General features: G+C 44.4%; 1 long non-coding RNA gene across 1 annotated transcript in view; it reads left to right on the top strand.

Annotated features, from left to right (window-relative positions):
- LOC144753857 (uncharacterized) overlaps positions 1-23,889 on the top strand; it is a 132,303-nt gene extending 108,414 nt beyond the window's left edge. Inside the window, exon 2 of the long non-coding RNA XR_013594569.1 lies at positions 21,525-23,889. This is a non-coding gene — a long non-coding RNA (uncharacterized LOC144753857). The remainder of the gene's footprint in view (positions 1-21,524) is intronic.
- The last annotated feature ends 2,029 nt before the right edge of the window (positions 23,890-25,918 follow it).

Genomic DNA, 25,918 nt, shown 5'->3' with positions numbered 1-25,918 from the left:
ATTCTATTTCAGGTTTCTTGTTCTGCTGTTTCTTTTAATTTATTGGGGAGGGGATGTGTTATAATCTGATGTCGGTCCTCTTTAAGGAACCATATGATGTCACCTAGAATGTGAGCTTCAGGCAGGACAGTTTGTGTTAGCCTGGAAACTGACTGGACGTTGATGCTGTGTCTAATAAAAGATACTTAAATTACAAGAAATGGAGTATCTAACTTTTTAACACCAGCCATTTAAAGATGGAAACTAGGCACTGCAACTGAGCTGGAAGTCTTATCCAAGGTGAACAGCAACTGCGTATCATCAGCGTAGGCCATCACTTTGGCCCCTTGCTCCTCTGCCAGATGTAAGAGAGGGGTAACATAAATGTTAAAGAGGAGAGGGCTGAGGGAAGAGCCCTGAGGGACTCCAGTGGTGACCAACTGAGGGGAAGAGGAGAAAGGGGGGAGCCAAATCTGCCCAACCCGCTCTTCCAGAAAGGACCTAAGCCAGCCCAAAACCGCTCCGCATACTCCAATCTCAGCCAGTCGGGCCAGAAGGAGGGCATGAGGGACCGTGTCGAACGCGGTCGAGATGTCAAGCAAGATTAATGCTGCCCTCCCGCCCGCATCCAGACACTCCCGAATAGCCTCCTCCACCTCCACTAAAACAGTCTCAGTGCTGTAAGAGGTGCGAAACCCTGATTGTGCAGGATGCAGGAGTCCCTCTGTCTCCACATACTCTGTGAGTTTGTTGTTAACAACCTTCTCACAGACCTTAGCAATGGCCGGGAGTAGGTATATGGGACGATAGTTCCCTGGAATAAAGGGATCAAGAGAGGTTTTCTTAAGAAGCGGCAGTAACTTCGCCTGCTTCCACCTCGGAGGAACCGCTGCAGTCTGAAGGGACAAGTTGACAATACAGTTCACCTCAATATTCAAGCTCTCAGCCACTGACGCCAGGATCCTGGCCGGGCAAGAATCGGAAGGAGAGCCCGACTTGAGCCCCCTGAGGATTTTAATAGATTCTAAGGGAACAACTGCTCTAAAAGCTGAGAGGGAGCAGGCAGGGGCGGCAGGTTGAATAGGCAAAAGACCCATGCAACCGCCATTACCCGAGGAGAAGGAAGCCTGGATGGCCTGAATTTTCTCTCTGAAACAGCGGGAAAGTGTATCACACGAGGCGAGAGAAGATGGAATAACACTCGCCTGGGCCCGGGGTGACGTAAAATTCTGCACTATGGAGAACATTTCTTTAGCATTGTTCCTAGCTGAATCAATGCGAGCAGCAAAGAATTGCCCTTTATCCACAGCGATAGCCTCATAGTAGATTTTTTGCATTACTCTCAATTTCCTCTTAGCTATAGGGTAGTTTCCGCTCTGGCGCCAGGCACGCTCCAAAACCCTGCAGTCATGCTTGGCACTTTTGAGAGTCGCTTTAAACCAGGGTTTAGACGGGGAATCTCGGGCATATCAAAAAGGCTGAGGAGAGGCAGCAGAAGCCGCTGCTTTGGCAACCCAAGTGTTGAACCCTGACAGACACTCCTCCAGTACTCCAGACAAAACAGGTCTGGAATGGTCAAGAGCCAGTTTAAATTCCAGAGGATCGATACTACCAAGAGCAGGTTTCTGGTATGGAAGGGCCCGTGGAGCAGCACTAGATAGCACCCATGAAAAATGAGATACAACATGATCGGACCAGGGCACAGGACAGGGATCTCCTATGAGGAGGGGGAAATTAGAGCAGATAGGGTCTAAAAGATGGCCCGCCTGATGAGTAGGGAGACGGACATGCTGGACAAGTTGGGCCAGATGGAAAATATCCAGCAGGTCAGCCGCTTCCCTAGTGTCAGGGCAATCCAAGTGAATGTTGAGGTCCCCCAAGATCAAATAATGCGTGAACCTAACCGCCCTAGAGGCAATAGCATCCCCACAGCTCAGAAGAAATGGGCCCGCGGGGCCAGGAGGTCTATAGATCAAAGAGGCCCCCAAAGTGAAGTGTGCTCAGAAGCGCACACTAAAGTCAAGCACCTCAAAGTTAGCCCAAGCAGAGGAGTCCCCTAGACGGAGTTCCCAAATATCTTTAAAAACGACGGCCACGCCGCCCCCTCTGCCCCCCAGGCGGTCGGCTCTAAGAATCTTATAGCCTGAAGGAATGGCAAAGGAGACAATAGGGTCGGAGGAAGCATCAAGCCATGTCTCTGTAAGGAACACTATGTCTAAGGAGTTATCCTCCAAAAGATCATGGAAATCAACATGCTGTTTCCTAAGGGAACAGGCATTGATCAAAGCAGCCCTAATGTGAACATCCTTTGCCCTCTGAGCCAAAGGGCGGCCCTCAGTATCTCGAGAGACAGGCTTGCCCTTCAAGTAAAAGCCACATTCTGAGCAGGGGGCAAACGGGGACATCGTCGCATCCCAAGCCTGGGGACGACAGTGAGCCAAGCAATCAGAGATGTTCCACAGTAACTTCTCCTTGGCTCATTACCTGGGGGCTTTAGGGCAGCATAACTGGCGCTGGCCGCTTCCTGGGCGCAGACGGGCTAGTCTTTGGCGCGTCTTCCGCGCGCCTGCAGCGCGCGTCCGCTGCGCGCCCGTTCAGCGTGCATTTAAATGAGCCCGTGATCCCGAGAGCTGGAACACCAACTACCCTAAAATGGCGTCTCTCGGCGGCACCACGGGACAAACAGGAAGTTAATCGGAGCCCTCAGCCCGATTGCAGCAACAATGGTAAAATGTGCAAAAGAGTCAAAGACTCAAGTATTTTTGAAGTGCAAGTATGCGGACTGGATAATTAAAATACAGTTTTTAAAAGCAGAGTATTAAAAGGAGCAAGGACACGTACGAATCACGCAGCCACACGTAGAAAACAGGGAGAGCCCCTCAAGCCATGCCTGCTCCTATCCCTACAGTGCTATCTTCATCTCCCTTAGCTATGGCACAGATGCTTCAAGCTTAAATCCGCTCGCAAAGGGGCAGATTCTCAGAATCTGCCCCTTTGCGACCAGTATTTTTGCATTTGGGATGCATCATCCCAAATGCAAAAATCGCAATATAAGAAATCGCAAAATTGCGATTTCTTAAATTGCTATTGCATTTAAGGAATCTCAAATTGAGATTCCTTAAATGCAATGCATCAAAGTTAAAAAAAATTGCGATTTCGCTAATAGGGGGCGCAAATTACCATGAAGTTGAACTTCATGGTAATTATTAAAAACTTTGAAAAATGTTCTAAAGTGCCTTTTTCAAAGTTTCATGTTGCGCACGTATGTGCACAGATCAATTTCAGGGGTGCAACAGGGTGTCCTTTGGACACCCCTGCACCCTTGAAATCGCAATCTCAATTTGCGAATCGCTATTTGCGATTCGCAAATTGAGATTGTCTTCCCATTCATTCCTATGGGCCTCTAGGCCCATAGGAATCAATGGGAAGGGATTGATATTCCTTAATTGCGACTCGCAATTTGCGAGTCGCAATTAAGGAATTTTAAGAAATCGCAATTTTTTTTGCAATTTCTTGATTCATTGCATTTTGCGATTCCTTATTTGCGATTACTTATTTTTCGCAAATAAGGAATCGCAAAATGTATGCTTGATGTGTTTATGGTGCCAATGCCATGCTGTACAGAATAATGCTCTAATCTGTTAGTATTTCATTATGTCCATGATATTCCGCAAATGGCTTGCTGTGTATGATGCTCTTATCTGATGCAAAAGTGTATTTTGATTATGCTGAATTTGCCAATAAAGGTTTTGAAAAAATAAAAAGTAAATATATATATATATATACATACATATATATATATATATATATATATATATATATATATATATATATATATATATATATATATATATATATATATATATATATAAAATTAAAACTGGACACTTACACATATTTGGCCTAATTTTGAGTTTGCTAGTAAAGAAAAAATCTTTCCAGTTCTGGGTGGCTGGAGGGGAATCCTTAATGCAGCATACATAGAAGTTGCAAAACGTTATTTTTCTAAATCGATGGTGTCTTGCAGTTTCCATGTGTGCTGCACAACGCATTACAATTGGAAACAGCAAGAACGCTGAGAAATTAAACATTTTTCCTCGTCTCACCCCGGTGAGACCGGGTTTTACTTGGTCTTGATTTTGGTGCTGCCCCATATTTACTCTACCCTTGTAAATATGGGGCAGCATCAAAAACAAAGGGTGTTGCTGTGGAATGCAATGTCGTGAAAAGTGTTGTTGTGGTGGTGATAGGGGCTTGCAAATATTATAATGAGAATTATCCCCTACCTCTCAATGGGTATAGAATGGAAACCCTACTTTTTCTGCGCAAAGTTGTAAAGGACTTCCAACCATAAAGTCATGAAATTATTTTCACAATTTGCAATCCTTGTGAAAATCGCAAAGGTTTGATTATAACATAACATAACATAACATTGTTTGGAAAGAGAACATTTGCAAGAAGAAAATCTTGCAAAAATAGGCAACTTGGCGAATAACCGGAAGGTTTTTATATGGGAACATTTTCTTACTAATAGAATTTCCTGGCAAAAATCTTCTTCAAAAACTTTGCACACATTTCTAACTGAAGGGAAAGTTTTGTAAAGTTGACATACTTTGTGACATTTAAAGTGTGTCTCCTTCACAAAAGTTTACAGTCAAACTTATGAGTTTATAAATCTATTAAATGACCTTGACGCATGTATCTCTTATTTTAAAAGTGCTAAATTCGTTTCCAATTTCTCCGACTGTACTTTTCAAATTGATCTCCTTGAGTCACCTGTTGAATAACTTTAAGCTCCATCACTAACCTAGAACTAAGGTGACTTGTAATACCAATGGGCTGTGATCAGATTCAAGCACTCGGGTTTGCGGAATAACTACTCTTCCCATGTATGAAAAAAACCAGATGAGCTAAGGGTGAAAAGAGAACAAGTTTTCATTCTTTTGACATTCAAAGAAATTAGCAAACTACTTGGAGAAAGAAAAAGGAAACATCTGAGCATTCCTGGCCAAAGAATGAAGGATCCTCCCTACTGTGAGAAAGAGCTGGTCCCTATGCACAGAACTCTGAGAAGCATACCTAGCAATTTTCAAGGAAGATGTCTGCGGGAACTCCCCACCAAGTCGCAGAGCAGATTATTTTGTTTTTTTATTCTACTGAGTTACTTTAAAGGAGTTTCCATGTTGTCGGGAACAAGAAAATCAGAATGCTTACATGTAAGAAGGTATCACACTGAAATAATGGACAAAGCAGATGTGAGCTAGAGACGCTTAAAAAGTCATGGTACACGCTTTATTAAAATTAGGATGTAGTATACCCTCAAACAACTGTTTATTGCACAATGAATTAAGATCATTGTAATCACACCTAAAGAGCAGTTTAAAATAAGAATAAATTAATATTCAGTTATTAACTCATATACAGTCAGCACAGAATCTAATAAAATTATATGTAGTATATATGTCTTTGTTTTGAAAATGATTCAGCTGATAAATTACAATTGCTGCCTGGGTGTCGTTTTGTGTTTTTTGGGGAAAAAGATCAGCAGTAAGAGGAAGGGACTTGTAAGACTATTCACACCATCACCGTGATGTGCTAAATTCGCAAAAAAGCAGTAACAAGTACTGGCAATACCAATAGCTCTGCTTTGTAAATGAAAGTGCCACTCCTGTCATTTGTGGTTTAAGCACTCAGCAAGCCATTATACTCTTTCAGTCATCCTTGCACTCATGCATCTATTGATCCATCTACTGACTAATTATTGCAATCACTCACTTAAATAACCGCAATAAAACACACACACAAATTAAACAGCATATGTAAGATAAATTAACAGAATAAAAGTTAAAAAAAGAAAACATGCTGCTGTCTAAACATGACAGGTGCATGCTTGTTATAACAAATAAAATTAAATATAGCAATCTATGACCACATTGCAAATGGAATATACATAGTGTCATATGTATTAAAGCTTCAGCAGGGCTGCCATGTATAAAATGAATGTGTTGCTCATCTTGGAATGGTAAAAGAATCATACAGTATGGGTCAAACCACTTTATGATGGTCACCTGGTTTAGATAAAGTTACTGCATGGGATATGGTGCACTGCTGAGGAAAAAGTGGTAATCAAGGGGTGATTACCTCAGTCAGTAGTTGTAGTATGCTCTAACAAAAAAAATAAGAGGAGAAGAAAAGAACAAAAGGGGACAAATAAAAGGGAAACAAATGCAAAACCTAAAGGAATGGTTGTAAGAAATGGTATCATTATTTAGGGTGGTGACTAGCCACCTCAAAGAATAGCAACAACCCTTGTCAGGGTGAACCCACAAAGTAACTAAATTAACCTGAGCTTAGTCTCCTGATAGCTATCGCACAGAGCAGACAAGCTTAACTTAGGGCAATGTGTAAAGTATTTATGCAGTACTGAAATAGTAGTAAAGCCAAAATTATACCATAAATGACAAAAATCCCATAAGAGGTACCAGAGATATGGATATTTAAAGTTTTAAGTAGGAATAGCGCCAAAAAGCATAACGAGCCAATGATAACGGATAGTCACTGTAGACTGAGACCTAAGAGCAATTTGAAGCTGACTGTGATGGAAAATGTGCTGGATACAACAGCCAGGTGTGTCCAGGTCAAAGATTTTACCTTCTGAGTTCAGTCCTTTAATTCTCAATCCCCCACAGGAGTACACTTCTAGAGCCCCCCCCGGGTCCTCGGGGGAGGCACTTAGAGAACCAAAGGGTGTCAGGTAGAGGCCAAATAGTCCAGTGCAGATCCAGTAGCCACTAGTCAGTAGGGTAGTTGTGGGAAAGGACTCATGCAACTTGGTATGTCCTTGTAGCTTTAACAGAAGGTTAGCATGTGGACGCCTTGAAGTGTACCTCTATGTTCTGAGTACAGGAGAGAGCAGGTCCAGTCCTTCAGAGCAATTCCATTGCTGCAGACTGCAGGTTCTTTCCTATTCTGAGCTTCCTCAGGTCCTGGAGTTTTGTGAAGTGGGTGCCTGGAGTTGCCATATTTACGCCTGGCACTAGCTAGCTGGTGGGAATGACTGCTGGCTGTGCCCTAACCAATGGGATAAAAATTATTTTGGCAACCCTACCCACTTGTCTACAGCTACACTGGCATGCCAGGACTGGGGGTGTGTGTGGGGAGTATACTTTGGTAACCCTAGTGTCTGCCCACATCTAACACTAAAATCCAGTTTTAGGCAGTCACTATACCTCCAATAAATAGACAGACGTCTGGTAGAACAAAGCAGGGTTTTCAAGCAACGAGCCAGTTAAATACACAAAAATTGTTGTGAAATACTGTATCGTCTCCTTACAAGTGCGCCCCCAAGTATTGTAAACCCAGCAGAAGTGTCAAGCAGAATTTAACTCTGTAATGTCAAAAAGGATGTCCACAGCCCCACCCTGCATATTATGTCAGGCTCAGACAGGCCATCTTTGCTCAGGCAAGTCAACCTATTAGCTCCTGGAAGGCACTTCGTATCTTTATAACACATTTTCAAATGCTAATTACTGGCTGCCAGAAGCCACAGAGCAAATGCAAATTTCGACTCCAGGACCTTCAAACTGGGAAAAGGTAACTTTCTACAAGCTACTTTGATTTAAAATTTACAAAAAATCTGACTTCCCAATTGAATTGCATTGAATGTTTTCTAGCTAGTCCCATTTTGGAGAAACAATATTAGGATTTTTAATCTTTACACTAGTTTTCTTCATGACAGATAGGTTGGCCACAGTAAAAAATTGATTTTGGCCACAGTAAAAAATAGATTTTGGGTGCGAGTCACTGAAATGACATGTTAGCATTACATTTCTTCATGTCATACGTTTAAATACCATGCCCCCTGTCTTAGGGGCAAAGGGGCTTGCATAGGGGTGACTTGTTAATATTTAAAGGGAGGTTTTGACCTTCTAAATGTGCTTAATTTGACAAGTCAAACTGCAGAGTTTAAACTGCCACAGTCAGACTACAATGGTAGGCCTAAAGCCTTATTTTATACAATAGGTTCAGCACTCTACTGATGACATTTAACTTACAGGCCCTAGATACATCATGTCCCACATAGTGGAGACTTAAAGAAAAGTCATTTTTACCAATTAGCAATATGCCAATTTAACCTAGTTTAAAGGTAGCACGCAGGCCCTTTACTACTGGTTAGCAGGATTAAAATGCATAGAGTTAAACAATCAACAACAATATAAGGTCCAGCAGAAGGTGTAAAAAGCAGAGTGACCACGCTGATGAATCAACCTAGGCATTGAAGTGCACTGATTTTCGGGCAATGTGCACATGACATTAGATAGATGCTAACAAGGAAAAAGAGGGGACCAGTGGCAAAAAAATCCAGCTTAGGTGCCCCAGGGGATAAACTGTGAGAACAAGAGGTATGCTTTTTCTATAAAGAAAGGGGTGTTAACATTTATCAGTGCAAATTAGGCCCTGAATGGGCTATCACAATAATTTTTACATCCATCAGGTAGTAAAAAAAAAACAAAGGTTAAAGTGATGTCATAATTAGGTGGAAATATCAGTTTATACATACTGTTTTAAGCAAACAAAACCACTGAAATTCACCAGTTATAGTTATCTCAAGTAACTATAACTTGTGCCCTAATGTAACTATCGCCCACGATACACTGTTGTTAATAAGCCTGGGTGGAATTTGCGGAGTTCCGCGAAGTTAAAATCCGAGAGAAAAAAACAAAACTCTGCCATGCTATGATGAGCTCCGCAAGCAGCGGAGTGCATTAGATAAATGCCTCTTGCTGTGATTTTCAGTGCCAGGTATTTGTCCACACTGTGCAATCATTGCAAACGGCACCATGCACAGCGTTATCGGGCGCTGCTTCCTTTCTGCCGCTTAAGTAGATTTTTTAATCGAGCGACAGCTTTCTCAAAGTTAATGGACGGTTTCTCAATGCGAGCGGTTGCGAGCATAAGCGAACAATCGCAATGAGAAATCCGACCGCCTGCGTTGAAAAACCTTGCAGAGAGGTTGATTTTCCTCAGCAACTTGACACTGATGATCGGAAATGAGGCAAAATCTCGCAGGGAGGTGGATTTTCAGCGCTCGCGCTCGCCAACTAGATGTTGACGGGCGTGAGCGAGGAAAAAAACTGGGGGACTTCGTGAGCTCTGCGTAACAAGGAGTGCACAAAACTCTGCAAACTCCGCAAGCAGATTGGAGTTCACCACGCAGGCTTAGTTGTTATCAGTGTCAGTTCAGATGTTGCAGTGATGTTATCAATTATGTCATAGAATATGTCATGAGTGATGTAATATGTGACGTAATTAGCAGGGCATGGAGAGGGCGTGAGATTTGTTACAAAATTCCTTTCTACAGCCTGTAGCATAGTGTGATTACAATCCCTGTTAAAGCCCAATTTGCTTTAGTAAATGTTTTTCAGAATCATTAAGCCAGGCAAACTGTTTTTGTCTTAGCTTTCAAAATAAGAAATTAGATCTATTATATCAACATAACTTTTACCAGTGATCCATTCAGGTCTACATCGTTTATCAGCGTTTAACCATGCCCACTGAGCAAACTGAACTAATTGTAAGCTTTCCTGCAAGCACAAGGCAACCATCAGTCGTCATAAAATTTGAAATGTTTACACAATTACAGTTGGCAAAGCAAAACACTGCGTCTTCTAAGATGACCTAACAAGGATTATCACAGTACAAATATATTTCCAGAGTTTTTCAGAAGCGGTAACCAACACGAAAGCCTCCGACCATTATGCTAATCTGTGAGATTCTATGTATTATACCTCTCTGCAGTCTAAATAACAATCCACCCTCAATTGCCTATTATCTTTTAAATATGCTTTTCACAATGAACTTGTCAAGTGTACTGCATTTTTCTTAAATTTTTCTTAACAAACCTATCAGGCCTATAGACCAGTCCACTAGAATTATGTGGCAGGGATGGACCACATAATGCTGCAGAATTGACTAAATTATGTGACAAGATTAGGCAAATTATGCTGCATAATGCAGAACATTGTGTGATAGTATTACTTAGTACAGCTGAAAGATGCCCAGTCAGCTTTTGTGAAGGGCCTCCCACTGCGTAGAGTATGTGTCAGCATGCTTTCAGTAGCTTTTGATTAGTTTGAGCTAGAAAATATTTCTGTTAAAACCTGCAGTTAATTCATCAGATGATGGAATATTGGGCAAGTTCAGCAAATCCATTATTATGTAGAAAGGACTGCTGCGTAAAATATAATTACAGTGGTCTGCCTATATTGTATTTATTTGTGAAGTTCACTATCACCTGTAAGGTATCCTGGCGCTGAGCAGGTGTATGTGCCAAGCCCTGCCTATGGTAGTTTGATAGGTAGGGACACTGTAAAACTTTGAAAGACTCCTTGCGTGTGGATGGGCTTGGTGGAGCCATCGACCCTTAATTGAGCCATCGACCCTCATCTGAGGCAGCAACTCGCCGGACCCGCTGCGCGGGTCCCGCAGCGCATCAGTCTCTGTGGGAGGCTTCCAAGCGGAGGGGCTGCTCTTTCCATCAGCAAGCGTGATTTGATCGGGGCTGCGAGCAAAGCGGGGACTCCATTGTCCAGGAGTCCCTGCGAGCCCAATCAGTAACACCTGGGCTGCTCTCCCTGATCGACACGCCCCACCGCCGACGGAGGCAAAAGCGGACGACTGGAGCCGCTCCTTGGGACACTGTAAAACTTTGAAAGACTCCTTGCGTGTGGATGGGCTTGGTGGAGCCATCGACCCTTAATTGAGCCATCGACCCTCATCTGAGGCAGCAACTCGCCGGACCCGCTGCGCGGGTCCCGCAGCGCACCGGTCTCTGTGGGAGGCTTCCAAGTGGAGGGGCTGCTCTTTCCATCAGCAAGCGTGATTTGATCGGGGCTGCGAGCAAAGCAGGGACTCCATTGTCCAGGAGTCCCTGCGAGCCCAATCAGTAACACCTGGGCTGCTCTCCCTGATCGACACGCCTCACCGCCGACGGAGGCAAAAGCGGACGACTGGAGCCGCTCCTTGGGACACTGTAAAACTTTGAAAGACTCCTTGCGTGTGGATGGGCTTGGTGGAGCCATCGACCCTTAATTGAGCCATCGACCCTCATCTGAGGCAGCAACTCGCCGGACCCTCTGCGCGGGTCCCGCAGCGCACCGGTCTCTGTGGGAGGCTTCCAAGCGGAGGGGCTGCTCTTTCCATCAGCAAGCGTGATTTGATCGGGGCTGCGAGCAAAGCAGGGACTCCATCGTCCAGGAGTCCCTGCGAGCCCAATCAGTAACACCTGGGCTGCTCTCCCTGATCGACACGCCCCAGCCACCTATCACTCCCCTATTAAGGGAAAGCATCGGTCCCGCTGCGCGAGAGCGCGCGGGAGGGCGTCGGGAGAAGCCCGGGACAAGGGCGGAGCTGTTTTATGGCCGTTCGGAGGCCGGGCTGGGCCAGCCCTCTAACCTTCATCGTCCCCGTTCAATCATTGTTTTTCACAAGTAAGCTTGTTACTAGTCTATGTCTGATTTACACTACTCCTGTTGCGTGCTCACATTGTATCTACTTTAGCTGGTTTGCTTACATTTAAAATTGATTTTTACACATTGATGACCATAAACCCTATGGCTGCCATGCATGGAAAAAGTTTGTCACCTGACTCGGGGGGGGAAACAACAAAGGGACATTGGACAAGTATTTCAGAAAGCCGGTTGGGGACACAGACAGGGACTGTGAACTGGCGGAACGAAGGGCAGAGCACCGACGCTCCATTGAATCTATTAAAAATAGATCCTCCAGGGTTTTATCACCCGAGAACAGTCAACTGGGAGCGGATCTGTTACAAGTAAATGAGGACTCGTTATCGTTGCAGGGATATCCCTTGCTCCTGCGAGAAATGACCCCTTCATTGTTTGTTACTAATAGTACGGAAGAAAGTAATATTGTGGGTACTAGTGATATCACCACTGTAATTGAAACCGTACCTGAAAATTCACGAGTACTACCTGGGAAAAAGAAAGTCGGAAAGCAGGGGGTTGTTAAAATTGTTGGACCACCACCAAATAAGAGACAGAGGAAGGGAGGGGTACAGCAAAGAGCCAAAATCAGTTACACCGATTTTGGAAAGGGTAGAACGGTTACTGCCATCCCCGCTCCCACAAAAAATGTAATTCTACCTCCTGATTTGGACCAAGTTGCCCCACATGAAATGCCATCCTCCCTAAATATGCCCATATTGACTGCAGTCGGACCTAATTTAACACCTAGCAGTATTTCTCCCCCTAACGATAATTTGTCAACACTCTCCCTCGAAAATATTGAACACCTACTTAGGGCATTTACATCTCCCATACTAGAGAGGTTGAAGAGGTTAGCGGACCGATTGGGGGCTATAGAAACGGCTATTACTATCAAAGCAGGTCAGTTGGAAGTACCTGCAAAGCCAGCTTTATCCCCATAGCTGTAGTGCATACCTCCTCAGTTCTTACACAAAAGGCTTTAAATCCATTAAGCAACCTTGCGAGCTGTTCTCAGCAAGGGGCAAATTCATCTAAGACAGTTCATCAGCCTACCCAAATTAGTAAGAAGGACACTCATAAAGGGGTTAGCACAGTGGTTGCTGGAAATAAGCAGGAGGTAGGGGGGAGAGCACACCCAGTTAGAGTAGGAAACCAGAGGGGCCGCCAAGTCGAACTACCACCAGAGGCGGTCCCCTATGTGGTTGTACTCACGGGGGTCCCCAGGTTGGCAGACAACAAGAGGGAAGGTTTCAGCCAATTAAAAAATAAAACCATACATTGGCTCGGCCAGCATAGACCGCTCCCATGTTCTATTAACAATGAGATTGTTCACGTAATGCGACTCCCCTGGCTGGGGAGCAGAGTAAAGGATATAGAGGGGGATTTAATAATTATAAATTTCAGAGATCCAGGGGCAGTGACACACATCCTTAATTGGATGCCAAGGATCACTGGTTCACTTATTGTTCCCTGCGATCTAACCTACTTCTATCCTAGATCTCAGGTGCCTGTCATAACATCTGTTGGGGTACCTTTTGGCCCTTTGAATAACCCTCCCGGAATGTCTAACAATCAATATATGTGGCAGGATCCAAATCCCAAAATGTCAAAAAAATGTATTTGGATGGAATATTGTACCACATAGGGAGAATAGGAACAACTTCAGAGGTATGGACCAATCGCAAAGTGCTGGGGGAATGAATCATCTGTTGCCTTTCACCCCTTTTGAAACATCGAATAGATTTGAAGCATTCTCTGGTCTAGATGACTGTGAATGACGGTCGGGGTCCTCCATTAATAGGTCCGACTTGAGGCGAGCCCCCAGTACTCGTTCTATTTCCCCAATTGCCCCCATTACCGGGCCTATGCAGGAGGAGGACACAGCCTCATGTAAATTCCTTAGTTGGAATATAGCTGGCCTAAGAGCTAAAAGGGATGACCCGTTATGGATTAATTTTATTACTTCCTTTGATGTCATAGCTTTTCAAGAATCCTGGGAAACCTCAGTAGATGTCTGGCTGGATGGCTTTGCTACTTTCTTTGTTCCTGCAACACCCAGCCAAGTGGGGAGAGCTAAGGGGGGTTTAATTTTTCTTTTTTCCCTTAATCTCGCGGGGTCTTTTAAGCAGTTAGATTCAGGTTCCCCTAATCTTTTGATTGTGGAATGAACTGTTTCTTCAATTCATTCCATTTTATTAATTAATTTGTATAACTCCTGGGAGAGGGCAATGGACACTGATCACATTGCACACCTAGAGACATTTTTATACAATTTCAGTCTTAACAAGCACACTGCATTTGAGCTCATCGTGTTAGGTGATTTTAACACTCATTTGTGCAATCTTCCCTGTCACTTGGGTGAACAATTGGGACCTCCAGGGGTATTTACACCACATTTTGAACACACAAAAACTGGTGAGGCCTTGGAAGTTCTATTGGCTAGTCTTAATCTTTATGAATCCATAAATACAGATGGGAGGGAAAGAGTTCCCACCTATAAAGGAACACCACAAGGGTCTATAATTGACTATATATTTACCACGCCGGTGCTACAATCAAAGGTACTAACCTACAGAACAACCCAGTCACCCTACAGTGATCATAACCCTGTGGTATTGGAGATGAGTTGGGGGGACCTTAAACGTGAGGGCCTGGGCCGCCTACAGGCGCAGGCGGTACCGGTGCCCTCTGATCAAGGCAGAAGGCTCAAGTGGGGTAAGGTGATCCCAGATGATTTTATGGCAATTTTATTGCCCAAAATTGAGGGAGACATAGAGCTATGTTTAGATCAAGAGGCCTCCAATAGTACAATTGTTCGGGCTTTTGAATCCATGTGTGTTCAAATAACGAAGGACCTGACAGTAACGCCCACTAAGAGATTCCCTAGCACATTAAAGTGGTTTGATGTTGATTGTTCACGAATACATACCCGTTTAATGCATGCATTAAAAGCAATACCAAGGGATAGGCTGCTTATTGCCAGTTTGAGGAGGGAATACAAAAAGACCTTAAAGGGGAGAAAAGATGAAATTAAAAGTGAAGCGTGGGACAGACTTCTCTCTGTGGATGTCCTGCGTGATAGCAAGAAATTTTGGGAGATTATTAATTACCCTTTTTTCGCAGGAGAACAAAATGTAGCCACTGACTGTATCATCCCGGATGAGAAGTGGGTCGATCACTTTAAAGACGTCTACGGTGATAAGAATGGTATAGCCCCGTCCCGCCAATCGATATTGCGGGTCTCTCCCCGATAGTCTTTTTAGAGGAGGAAGTATTAAAGGCTATCCTGGAGACCTCAAAAAATAAGGCCCCGGGGGCTGACGGCGTACGTGCGGACCTATATAGATATTCTCCGAAAACCTGGTCCCAGGTATTAACTAAAGTCTTTAGGGCAGCAAATGATAAGGTGTTCCCCAATACCTGGGCAATTTCCATCATAGTGCCAATTTTTAAAAAAGGAAAACGGGAGGATCCGGGGTGTTATAGACCCATTTCCCTCCTTCATTCGGCCATTAAGATCTTGGGCAGAGTTTTATTGGCTAAACTTAGTGAAAATTTGGAGGCTTGTGGAGGGCTCTCAAACATACAATATGGGTTCAGAGTGAAACGAGGCACCCTGGACCAATGTTTGAATTTGCACCTTTTAATTGCTAAATATGTGGTGGCCGGGGAGGGGTTCCTGTATTTGGCCTTTATGGACCTCTCCTCGGCCTTCGATTTGGTAAACAGGTCCAAATTGTGGTCAATCCTTCTTGAGATGGGGATAGACTCCTCACTGGTTGCTTTTATAGCCTCCTTACACCAGGAGTTATTTGCCAAAGTAAGGGTCACAAATGAGGGGAGATGTACGGGTACTTTTAGGTCAGAAAAAGGGGTCTGCCAAGGGTGTATCCTGGCCCCCCTCCTTTTCACCATTTATATAAATGGGTTAGAAAAACATCTGGAGGAGGGAGGGGCAGATGTGCCGCGTGTGGGAGGTCAGCCGATCTCGGCCCTCCTATACGCAGATGATGCGGTACTGATTGCTCGTACGGGCATCGGTTTACAGACACTATTGGACTGTTTTGGCTCCTTCATGGAAAAACTTGATCTAAAGGTAAATGCGAAAAAATCCCATTCCATGATAGTGGGCAAGCAGAGAGGAAAGTTAAGATCCAAAACTTTCATATGCAAGGGTGAGGTGGTCTCCAGGGTTCCGGTCTTCCCCTATCTGGGGGTCCTTTTCGATGAAAGGGGGTATTGGGCCCCACAGTTAAAGGCGAAGAGTTTAGCCTTGGCCCGTTCAACAACCGCCCTGTTGGGTTTCACCAAAAGGCTGGGGGCCAGGCCAATTGAAGCACTTTTGAAGGTTTATAACACTAAGTGTATTCCCATTGCCACCTATGGGGCCGCCCTGTGGGGTTATGTCACTCTAGATAAAATCCAAAGGGTAGAAAATAGGTAAATTAGATTATTGCTCTCAGTTCCAAAATCGACCCTTACGTTCTCGATTCACGAGGAAGTAGGTCTAGGTTATATTACAGACAAGCTGAATCTGGCACCTCTTTTACTTTGGGCAATGACATGGCTGAATCCAGAATTAACTTTGAACCACCTTATTCTGGAGGACGTCATGTCTTTGGACCACGCCATGAAAATACCTTGGTTGAAGTTTTTAAAAAACACATTTTCAGCCTTAGGTAGATTGGAACTTTTTCTATCTCCTCGTAACATTAAGAGAGAGGACGTAAAGTGGATTAAAGTCCATTTTACAGACAGGGTCCGCCTTAACAGAGAGGGGAGGGAAATAATGAAACCATCTATAAGAGCTCACTCTATGTTAACCACTACCCCAACCCTGGAACCATACCTGAATTTTGTTACAAGACCCCTTCATAGATTTTTGTTAACGAGATTCAGGTTTAATCTGATTCAATTTTCTTTAGGTTGCTATCCATCATGGAACCATTCGAAAGATGCCCCCCCTTGTGACTGTGATAATTTCTCTGAGCAAGATACCATGCATTTTACTATGTTTTGTGGGTATTATACTGCTGCTAGGAAAAAACATCTGTTACCTGTGCTGAGGGAGGCGGGTTTCATTCAAGTTAGACCTGCTTTAATTTACCTCCAGATGTTGGGCAATATTTACATTACTTTTAGTGTCGCCAGTTTCCTAGCAGAAGCTTTTCGTTTTAGAAAAAAACGAGCTCCACTGAACACTTTATTGTAAATAAGGTATCTTTTAATAGTGTCAGACATGATGTAGTTTAGTTAATTCTGGGTTTGCCCTGTTTTTGTATTAATTATGAAATGTGATTTTAATGTATATGTACTGTACATGCTTTTTATGGTTTTTTTTAAAATCGAATAAAGCGTGCTTTGACTGACTGACTGACTGATAGGTAGCCTTGATCATTGGCTTCCCAACATAACCAACACATTCATGCTGTATTGAGTACCAACCTACAAGCCATTAAGTCTAATCCAAACATTCTGTGGAAGACAACAACTCTGGCTAAATCAAATGCTGTAGTCAAGGAAACCAGCATGTGAGCGAAGCCTAAGCACCTTTTTCATTCCTACTTACAAAAAATGTGTTTCTGTTGATCACGTAAGGTCAGGTGACCAGTGTGCTGTCAAGTAAGACCTAAATACCTTCATGACAAAAACAAAACAACGCTGCAAATACCTCAGAACCTTTAATTCAAATTATTCATAAAAGCAGCTGTAAAACTCAATAAAGTTAACAGTGATTCGTATTAAGCGAAGATTTCATTACGGGCATGTTGATGGGTTTCTGTTGGAGAGAAACCAGGGGGTCTCTGACATATGGGAACATTTCTTTAGTTCCCCTGCAGAACCGATAGTAACACCTCTTTGTTAAAGTTTTGTTTGGATATGGATTGTTTAGCCTCAATTTTTTAAAATCTGTGTTTTCAGGGTGTTACAATCGCTTGTGCAATTTAGATTTATTTTCCAGGACTGCTTTTGGCTCAATGTCTGGCTCTGTTTGTAAGACTGACTGCTGAAGTCATCTCTGGGGAGTGTATTCCGCCGAGCTGCATCCAGATTCCTGGAAGATCAGAAACTGCATACCTGAAAGAGGGTGTGATCACTGGAGTCATAGATGGTTGTGGCTGTATCCAGTGCGTCTATGTAGGAGGCTCTGCGTGTGTTGATTAACACTTGCAGATTTATTTGTTATGCATGTCTCTCACTGAGAGCCATTAGCTTGAGTATACATTTGGCAATTCACGTTTGTGATGTAGCAACGTTGCTTACTGTTCCTACATCAAAAGGAATTCCAGGCTGTTCTGGCTGGGCTTTGTGAGAGGCTGTCAGAGCAGCACTGGAAGGAAGGAACCATGGCTTCTGAAGGAGAGGACAGAGAAGACACAGAGAGTGGTGGGGTGGGTGGCAGGAGTTCAGGTATTTCCTTTTTCATTTGAGACTGGGAGGAGAGGCCATTGTATGTATGACTCCCCATTAGTCCTCTGCTTAGCAGTGGAAAGCAGGGGCAGATAAATTGGTGGTCCATAATTAAGATACAATTATAGGTGGGTAAAAAGGAACTACAGGTTCACCTTATTCTTGTTGTCTATTTCATGTCTCTCAGAACCCCTCAGTGAATAACATCCACATAATTCACTGTTCAACATCTGTAATTCTATATGGCTTGATAAGGGAAATGGTACTTGTATTTTTTGCAGCCCTTATATTCAATAGATCCACAAGTAGCACACTGAGCAATCTAGATTTTCCTTCCATAATTGCAAAGACCATTGGAGCTTGAGAGTTTTCACAGAGGAATGATGGTTTTACAAGCTTTGGCCTTGCAGCATGGGTGATGATGTTCATGAGTGGTTAGCAGGGGCAGCTGGAATGCATGAGCACTAGGGGCAGTGCCCCATCAATTATGGGAGGAGAAGGGGAAAATGCATGAACACCAAACAAGCTCAGGGCAAAGGTCTGGCTGCTGTCAGTGCTTTCTGATAATCTGGTCGGAAATCATTTTCTTTTGGGGGTGGGGGGGCGGAGGGGGTGATGGGGAGTGGTGTTATCTGCGCATGTGTGTATCGACCGAGGTCCAAAACTCACCGTTATGTAAAAGGCCAGAACTGTTACGTTGTATATGGGGGTCTGGCCAGCTATCAGCGATGTTGGAAATATGTTTCCAGGAATGCTGACAGCTGTAGCCCAGGGTGGAGTCAGAAAAGCTCCTTTGCTTTAATTGCAGGGGGCAGGACAGGCAAGTGAAGTTAAGGAGGAAGTTAGAAGCACTAGGCTGAAAGTGGGCTGCAGGCTCCACCTAACTTTTTTTGTCACCACCTGGTTGGTTGTAGTTAGGCTCCGGGGATTAGTCGGGAAGGCAGATTGGCTCAGCCTATACTGCATCTGATTACAAACTAATGTAGTGGTGCAAGGGGACCTCTGCCGATCAATGTACTCCCTGCCAGGATATATTCTCCCAGAGGTAACAGGTAACTGGATTCGAAGTGCCAGAAAGGAGAATTGTCTTTTGTTGCCTTCAAGTGTAGTTGGTGTCTGGCTTTTTTACCTCACACGGGTTGTGCTCTTGCGCCATCAGATTTGTAGGTATTTTGCTAGTGCTGGGCGCAGATGGTTCTTAGGCTGATTGAGGCACCAGTGCGAGTGAGAGGATAATTGTGGTCGCTGATTGACGCTGGTATTTTTTTCTGCTTGTGCTTCACCTGGACCTGGCGCACATAGTGATTGTAACTTAATTAGGACCATACGAGTCATAAGAAGGGCAGTTTCGTCTGCTGGGTGTATTAGCAGTGGTTGTGAGAGGGCACTTCTACTGCAGCGTGTAAAGGGCGTTGTTCTCTTTTTGATGTAATAATTACACATAGAGGGGTAGCTTGTTATACTAAAGAGTGTGTGTGACTACCTTCCTACACATTAAGACCCAATCCTCATGCCATGTACTTGTTTTTAACCTCTGCTTTTACCACCATGTATTGTGCTTGGAAAAAACAACAAATCAGACTTGAAAAAATGTTAAACAGGCCACTTTGTACTCAACAACATGACAGACCCAGACATGGTCAGATCGGTGAGGACTCTTTGAGCAGCAAATGCATTTGCGCTGCATGAGCTTTCAAAAGATTAGCAGACTAGACTTTAAAACAAGTACATCTGATAGTCACATTGATGTTTCCCGTGGATCTAGGATCTTTTAGCAGAGTCTAAGTCTTGCGTATGCTGCAAATCTGTTTTGTGCTGACTGCTGCCATAGGTGGTGACATCCAGTAGTACTGCCTTTTTCTTTTAAATCAATAGCACAGTGTGTTCTGGGATGTTTAGTTTCACATTTCCCAGTGTAGGTAAGGGCCTACAAGACTTAGAACACTAGTGGCCTCATTTTGATGTTGGTGAGCCCACCGACATCCATGCCATCGGTCTGACCGCGGCATTACGATGCCGATGGCTGGACCGCAGTAGCCGGGGGGAAAGACCGCAGCCTCTGACATGCTCAAGGAGCCTGTTGGGGTGGCGGTCGGACACTAATCCTTACAATGGAGGAGGTGACTGTGCAGGCACCACCATAGAGATTAGGAAGTCCATTTGCCAGAGCCTTTTCATGGAATTCCCACATCCAAGAAAAGGCTGTCTGAAAGGGACTTTGGTGACCCCCAGCAGGGCCCCTGTCCCCTGTGGGCCACTGCTTAGTGGCCAGAGGGGCACATGTGGTGCCCACTCACACATCCATGCACCGTGTGCAAGACACCACATGCCTTTTTCTGCTGCGGCTTATGCTGCAGCCCTTTTTTGGGTTACAGCACAAGCCACAGTAGAAAATAGGAGTTGCCTACACAGTGGTCTTATCAAAATATGGTGGGTGAGACCGCCGACTACTTGTCGGGCGGTCTCAATCCCACTGTGAAGGCGGACAGACGCTTATCCAAACGCCATTGTAATGAGGCCCTAAGTAAGGCAGATACATAGCTATACTTGGTGCAGCAGGTGTTTTGGCACCAAGGCCCACTGCAGAAAGGGACGTGCTGCAGTCCTATGTTTGACTATCTTTTTATTCTATAGCAAGATTGTGTTAGATCACATTAAGAACACCGGCATTATTGCTAAACCGCTGAAGACAGAGCGTGCTAAAGACGTTTTAAAAGGCTTGGGTTGTCTTTGCAGCTTTATACTAAATACATCATTACTAACTCATCATATTTGAGGCAGGTCCTTACGCCACACCACTTTTAAATTTCAGCAGCCACCACTGGTGGTTAGATACTTACAGTGGAATCCGTTGTCACTTATGGGGCATTTTCTTCATTTTCAATGGGTGCATACCTGCCAACTTGAACAAAAATCTCACCATGTGAGGAAGGAGGGAGGCCTTAAAGGGGACGGGCCTCATTCCGAGATGTACCTAAGAGACACTTTTGCCCCCAAGCACCCTCCTCCAAAAACAAAAAAAAGTTTGCTAAGGCTAGTGCTGATGGCCTCGGGTGTTTTCACACCCATTAATGGACGTCAGCAGTTCAAACCCTGTTTACAGTGCTTTTCAGCTCGTTTTCCCTGCCAGTGTGTGATATGGGCTCCTCACCAGGTGACCGTGTGATGGGAGTCGATATTGTGTGTCACAGGTTGGTATCGTGTGAGTTGGCAGGTCTGTGGGTGTTTGGTTTCAGTGGAGGTTAATGGATTGTTATTTTGAGTCTTTCTATAGAGGTTTTGTTTGTGGATGTTTAGATAAACAAATATTTGAACAACACCATGACCATTCCAGAGTGCAAATTCTTTTCTATATCAGCAGAATCAATAAAATATTTCTAGTTTTGCGGTGGCACATATCTTTCGATGTGGCATCTGAGTATGACATTCATGTTAAAATGGGCTACTGCCACAGCTTGAATCATTCTCATGATTAAATTCATCACAGTGCAGTTTGAATATTAGCTAATGATAAAAATGAAAATTTTAAATAATATGTTTAAATGTTTTTGGAAAAGTGTATTCAATTTCATTATCCTAGTAGAGGTGGTTCCACAAAATGTTTGTAATTTGTGTTCGTTTTTTCAGTGTTGTACATGCACTCAGTGATTCTGCTGTTTAGGACTCCAAGTGTGTCATCGGGTATTGAATCAGCAGTAACACCAGTTGGACGAGAAAGCTGATATGAGAAGTACCTTTCTACAGTTTGTGATGCACACCTGAGCTGATACCCAGTAAAGAAGAGAGGTTTAATTGCTGCATCCATTGGACATCTTTACACTGAGTGTCAAGGTGGGAATATGAATGTGTGTTGAACCATGGCTTCCTTTTGAAGATGTTCATGTGTTATCCGTGAGTCCAGTCTTGAAGAAAAAGAAGCTCCATATTTGAACAGCGAGACTCCTGCCTGGTCCCTGTGTACAGAGGCCTTCGTTGCTGCACCACAACTGTTAAATAACCACTGCCATATACACGACGTGGTGACCCTCACCAGGTGGCATGGCAGGGTCTTTCATTAAGACAGTTCAATGCTGAAGACAGTACAATGTATCCAAACAGAAATGTTACTAGAAGGAACAAGTAGGTTTGCAAGTTGATAAGAAAAATGAAACACTGGAGTGTTGCCCATACTGCATCTGTTGTGTGGAAGAAAAGCTTGCACTGATGCTATGTATGAAGCCTGGACTGCTTCTGTGTGTGCTGTACCAGTTCTGCATGCTTGCGGAAAGAATGCACTGCTGCTCCATGTTCTGTACCAGTTCTGCATTCCTTGCACTGCTGCGCCCTATGCTGTACCTGTTCTAAACTCCTGAAGTCCGCGTGCACTGCTGCCTACTCTGTACCAATTCTGCATCCACGAGGAAAGCATGCCCTGCTGCTGCATGATCAGTGCCGGTTCTGCATTCCTTGCACTGCAGCTGCCTATGCTGTACCTGTTCTAAATTCATTATGATAGCTTGCACTTCTGCTGCCTGTACTGTACCAGTTTTGCATTCATGAGGAAATAATGCACTGCTGCTGAATATTCTGTACCTGTTCTGCATTCCTTGAGGTTAGCTTGCACTGCTGTCTAGTCTGTACCAATTCTGCATCCACGAGGAAAGCTTGAACTGCTGCTCCTGCACTAATCGTGCCTATGCTGTACATGTTCTAAGTTCTTGAGGTTCGCAAGCACTGCTGCGTACCCTGTACCAGTTCTGCATCCATGAGGGAAACATGCAGTTCTGCTGCATATTCTTTTCCTGTTCTGCATTCCTTGAGGTTAGCTTGCACTGCTGTCAACTCTGTACCAATTCTGCATCCACGAGGAATGTTTGCATTAATGCTGACTATGCTGTACATGTTCTACATTCCTGCAAGCTTGCATTGAAACTGCACATGCTGCACCTGCTCTAAATTAATGAGGAAAGTTTGCACTGCTGCTGTATGATCTGTATCTGATCTGCATTCCTTGCACTGCTGCTGCCCATGCTGTGCTTGTTCTAAACTCATGAGGATAGTTTGCACTTCTGCTGCCTATACTGTACCTGTTCTAGGTTCCTAAGGTTCGCATGCACTGCTGCCTACTCTGGACCAGTTCTGCATTCATGAGGAGAGCATGCACTGCTGCTGCATGTTCAGTACCTGTTCTGCATTCCTTTCACTTCTGTTGCTTATGCTGTACCTGTTCGAAGTTCCTGAGGTTTGCATGCACTGCTGCCTACTCTGTACCAGTTCTGCATCCATGAGGATAGCATAAACTGCTGCTGCCTGTGCCGTGCCAGTTCTGCATCCTTGCGGAAAGCATGCATTGCTGCTGTATATTTTGTACCTGTTATGTATTCCTTGAGGTTAGCTTGCACTGCTGTCAACTCTGTACCAATTCTGCATCAACGAGGAATGCTTGCACTGTTACTACTGCACTGATGCTGCCTATGCTCTACATGTTCTACATTCCTGAGAGAAAGCTTGTATTGATACAGCACATGCTGTGCCTGTTCTAAATTCATAAGGAAAGCTTGCACTGCAGCTGCATGTTCTGTACCTGATCTGCATTCCTTGCACTGCTGCTGCTTATGCTGTACCTGCTCTAGATTCATGAGGGTAGCTTGCACTGCTGCTGCCTGTGGTTTACCAGTTCTGCATGCATGAGGGACGCATGTACTGCTGCTGCATGTTCTGTACCTGTTCTGCATTCCTTTAAATTCCGCTGCCTATGCTGCACTAGCTCTAGGTTCCTGAGGTTCGCATGCACTGCTGCCTACTCTGTACCAGTTCTGCAACCATAAGGAAAGCATGCACTGCTGCTGCCTTATTCTGTACCTGTTCTGCATTCCTTGAGGTTAGCTTGCACTGCTGTCTAATCTGTACCGATTCTGCATCCATGAGGAATGCTTGCACTGTTGCTCCTGCACTAATGCTGCCTATGCTGTACATGTTCTACAATTCCTGATTAAAGCTTATATTGATTCTACACATGCTGTACGTGTTCTACATGCATAAGGAATGTTGCACTGCTACTACTACATTGCTGCTACTGCTTTTTACTGCTGATGCCTATGCTGTACTTGTTCTAAGTTCCTGAGGTTCACATGCACTGCTGCCTTCTCTGTAGCAGTTCTGCATCCATGAGGAAAGCATGCACTGCTGCTGCATGTTCTGTACCTAATCTGCATTCCTTGCACTGCTGCTGCCTATGCTGTACCGGTTCCAAACTCGTGAGGATAGGTTGCACTGCTGCTGCCTCTGCCGTACCAGTTCTGCATCCTTGAGGTAAGCATGCACTGCTGCTGTATGTTCTGTACCTGTTCTGCATTCCTTGAAGTTAGCTGGCACAGCTGCCTACACTGTACCAATTTAGCATCCAGGAGGAATACGTGTTACTACTGCACTGATGCTGCCTATGCTGTACATGTTCTACATTCCTGAGGGAAAGCTTGCATTGCTGCTGCATATTCTGTACCTGTTCTGCATCCCTTGAGGTTAGCTTGCACTGCTGTCTACTCTGTACCAATTCTGCATGTACGAGGAATGCTTGCACTAATGCTCCTGCACTGATGCTGCCTATGCTGTACATTTTCTACATTCCTGAGTAAAGCTTGTATTGATTCCACACATGCTGTATGTGTTCTGTATGTATAAGGAGTGGTGCCTTGCTGCTACTACACTGCTGCTACTGCCTATGCTGTTCTTGTTTTTAAATCATGAGGAACTCTTGCACTGCTGCGACTCCCTTTGCTGTACCTATTCTGCAGTCATAAAGAAAGGTTACATTGATGCTGCACATGGTGAACTTGCTCTGCATTCACAAGGAATCTTTCACATTTGCTGTTCCCACACTGGTTATGCCTATGCTGTACGCACTCAACATTCATGAGAAAAGCTTGCACTGATATAGCATATAGCCTTATAGCCCGCCGTAGCGGGCTATACCGGCTATTAAAGGCCTGCTGAATCGTTAAGGCCCGAGCCGAAGGCAAGGGACTTTAACGAAACAGCGGGACTTTAATAGCCGGTATAGCCCTGCTACGAAGGGCTATAAGGCTATTAGAACATTCTGCCACTAGAGGGCAGAATGTTCTAACAAATTAAACAAAGGGTTCTCGAAGCTCGAGGGGATATAAATCCCCTCGAACTTCGAGAAGCCTTTGAAGAATATTAGAATGATGCTCTGCGGGCCTTTACCGGCCCGTAGAAGCAGGGAGCACTCCATTGTCTGCAATGGAGCTCCCAACATTCCAATGTTCTAATAAGCTGTAAATGCTCTACTTCCAAAAGGTACCTTACACTGTTACTGCTGCTTCTGCTACTGCACTGTTGCTGCACATGCTGCACCTGTTCTGTATTCATAAGTAACGCTTGCACTGCTGCTACTTCAGCTACTGCCTATGTTATACCCTTTCTGCAGACTACATTGATGCTGCATATGCTCTATGTGGTCTGCATTCATGAGGAAAGTTTGCACTGCTCTGAACATTCTGTAACTACATGAGAGGGTTTTCAGCGCTGAAGCTGACATACCTGCGTTGTACGTGAGGGGATCCTGCATTATTGTTACATGTGCTTTATAAATTAATATGTGTGAGAAAAACTTCCATGCTGCTTCCCACGCAGGACCTGTTGTGTGCATGAGGAGACTTTGTACCACCTGAATAGGGAATCAAAAGGGGAAACAGCCTTTACAACACTTTCTTTACAACGCAATGCCTTTACCATGCATCTCTTTACCACACAAATATATTTTGTGTCTTTAGAGGAAGCAACAAAGATCCAGACCACAAGATGGAGATTAAGGCAATCCCCGCCCCTAGTGGAGTAGACTGTTGCATCTGGGCCTGCCACCGGAGGCGAAGTGCAGCCAGTAGATCATAGCCCGCCTGCTGCACTTCCGAGATTTTATCCTGCACCTGGTGCGAGAAAAAGGAGAATAGCACTTAGAAGGTAAAATGATTTTGCTGTTTCTTGATTGCACCTTGGTCATGCAGGCTGCATGCTGGGAGTTT

The sequence above is a fragment of the Lissotriton helveticus genome, chromosome 5_1, assembly GCF_964261635.1.
Source record: "Lissotriton helveticus chromosome 5_1, aLisHel1.1, whole genome shotgun sequence".
NCBI lineage: Eukaryota > Metazoa > Chordata > Amphibia > Caudata > Salamandridae > Lissotriton > Lissotriton helveticus.
Note: the sequence above shows the minus strand (reverse complement) of the source record. Positions and strands in the feature narration are given on the sequence as shown.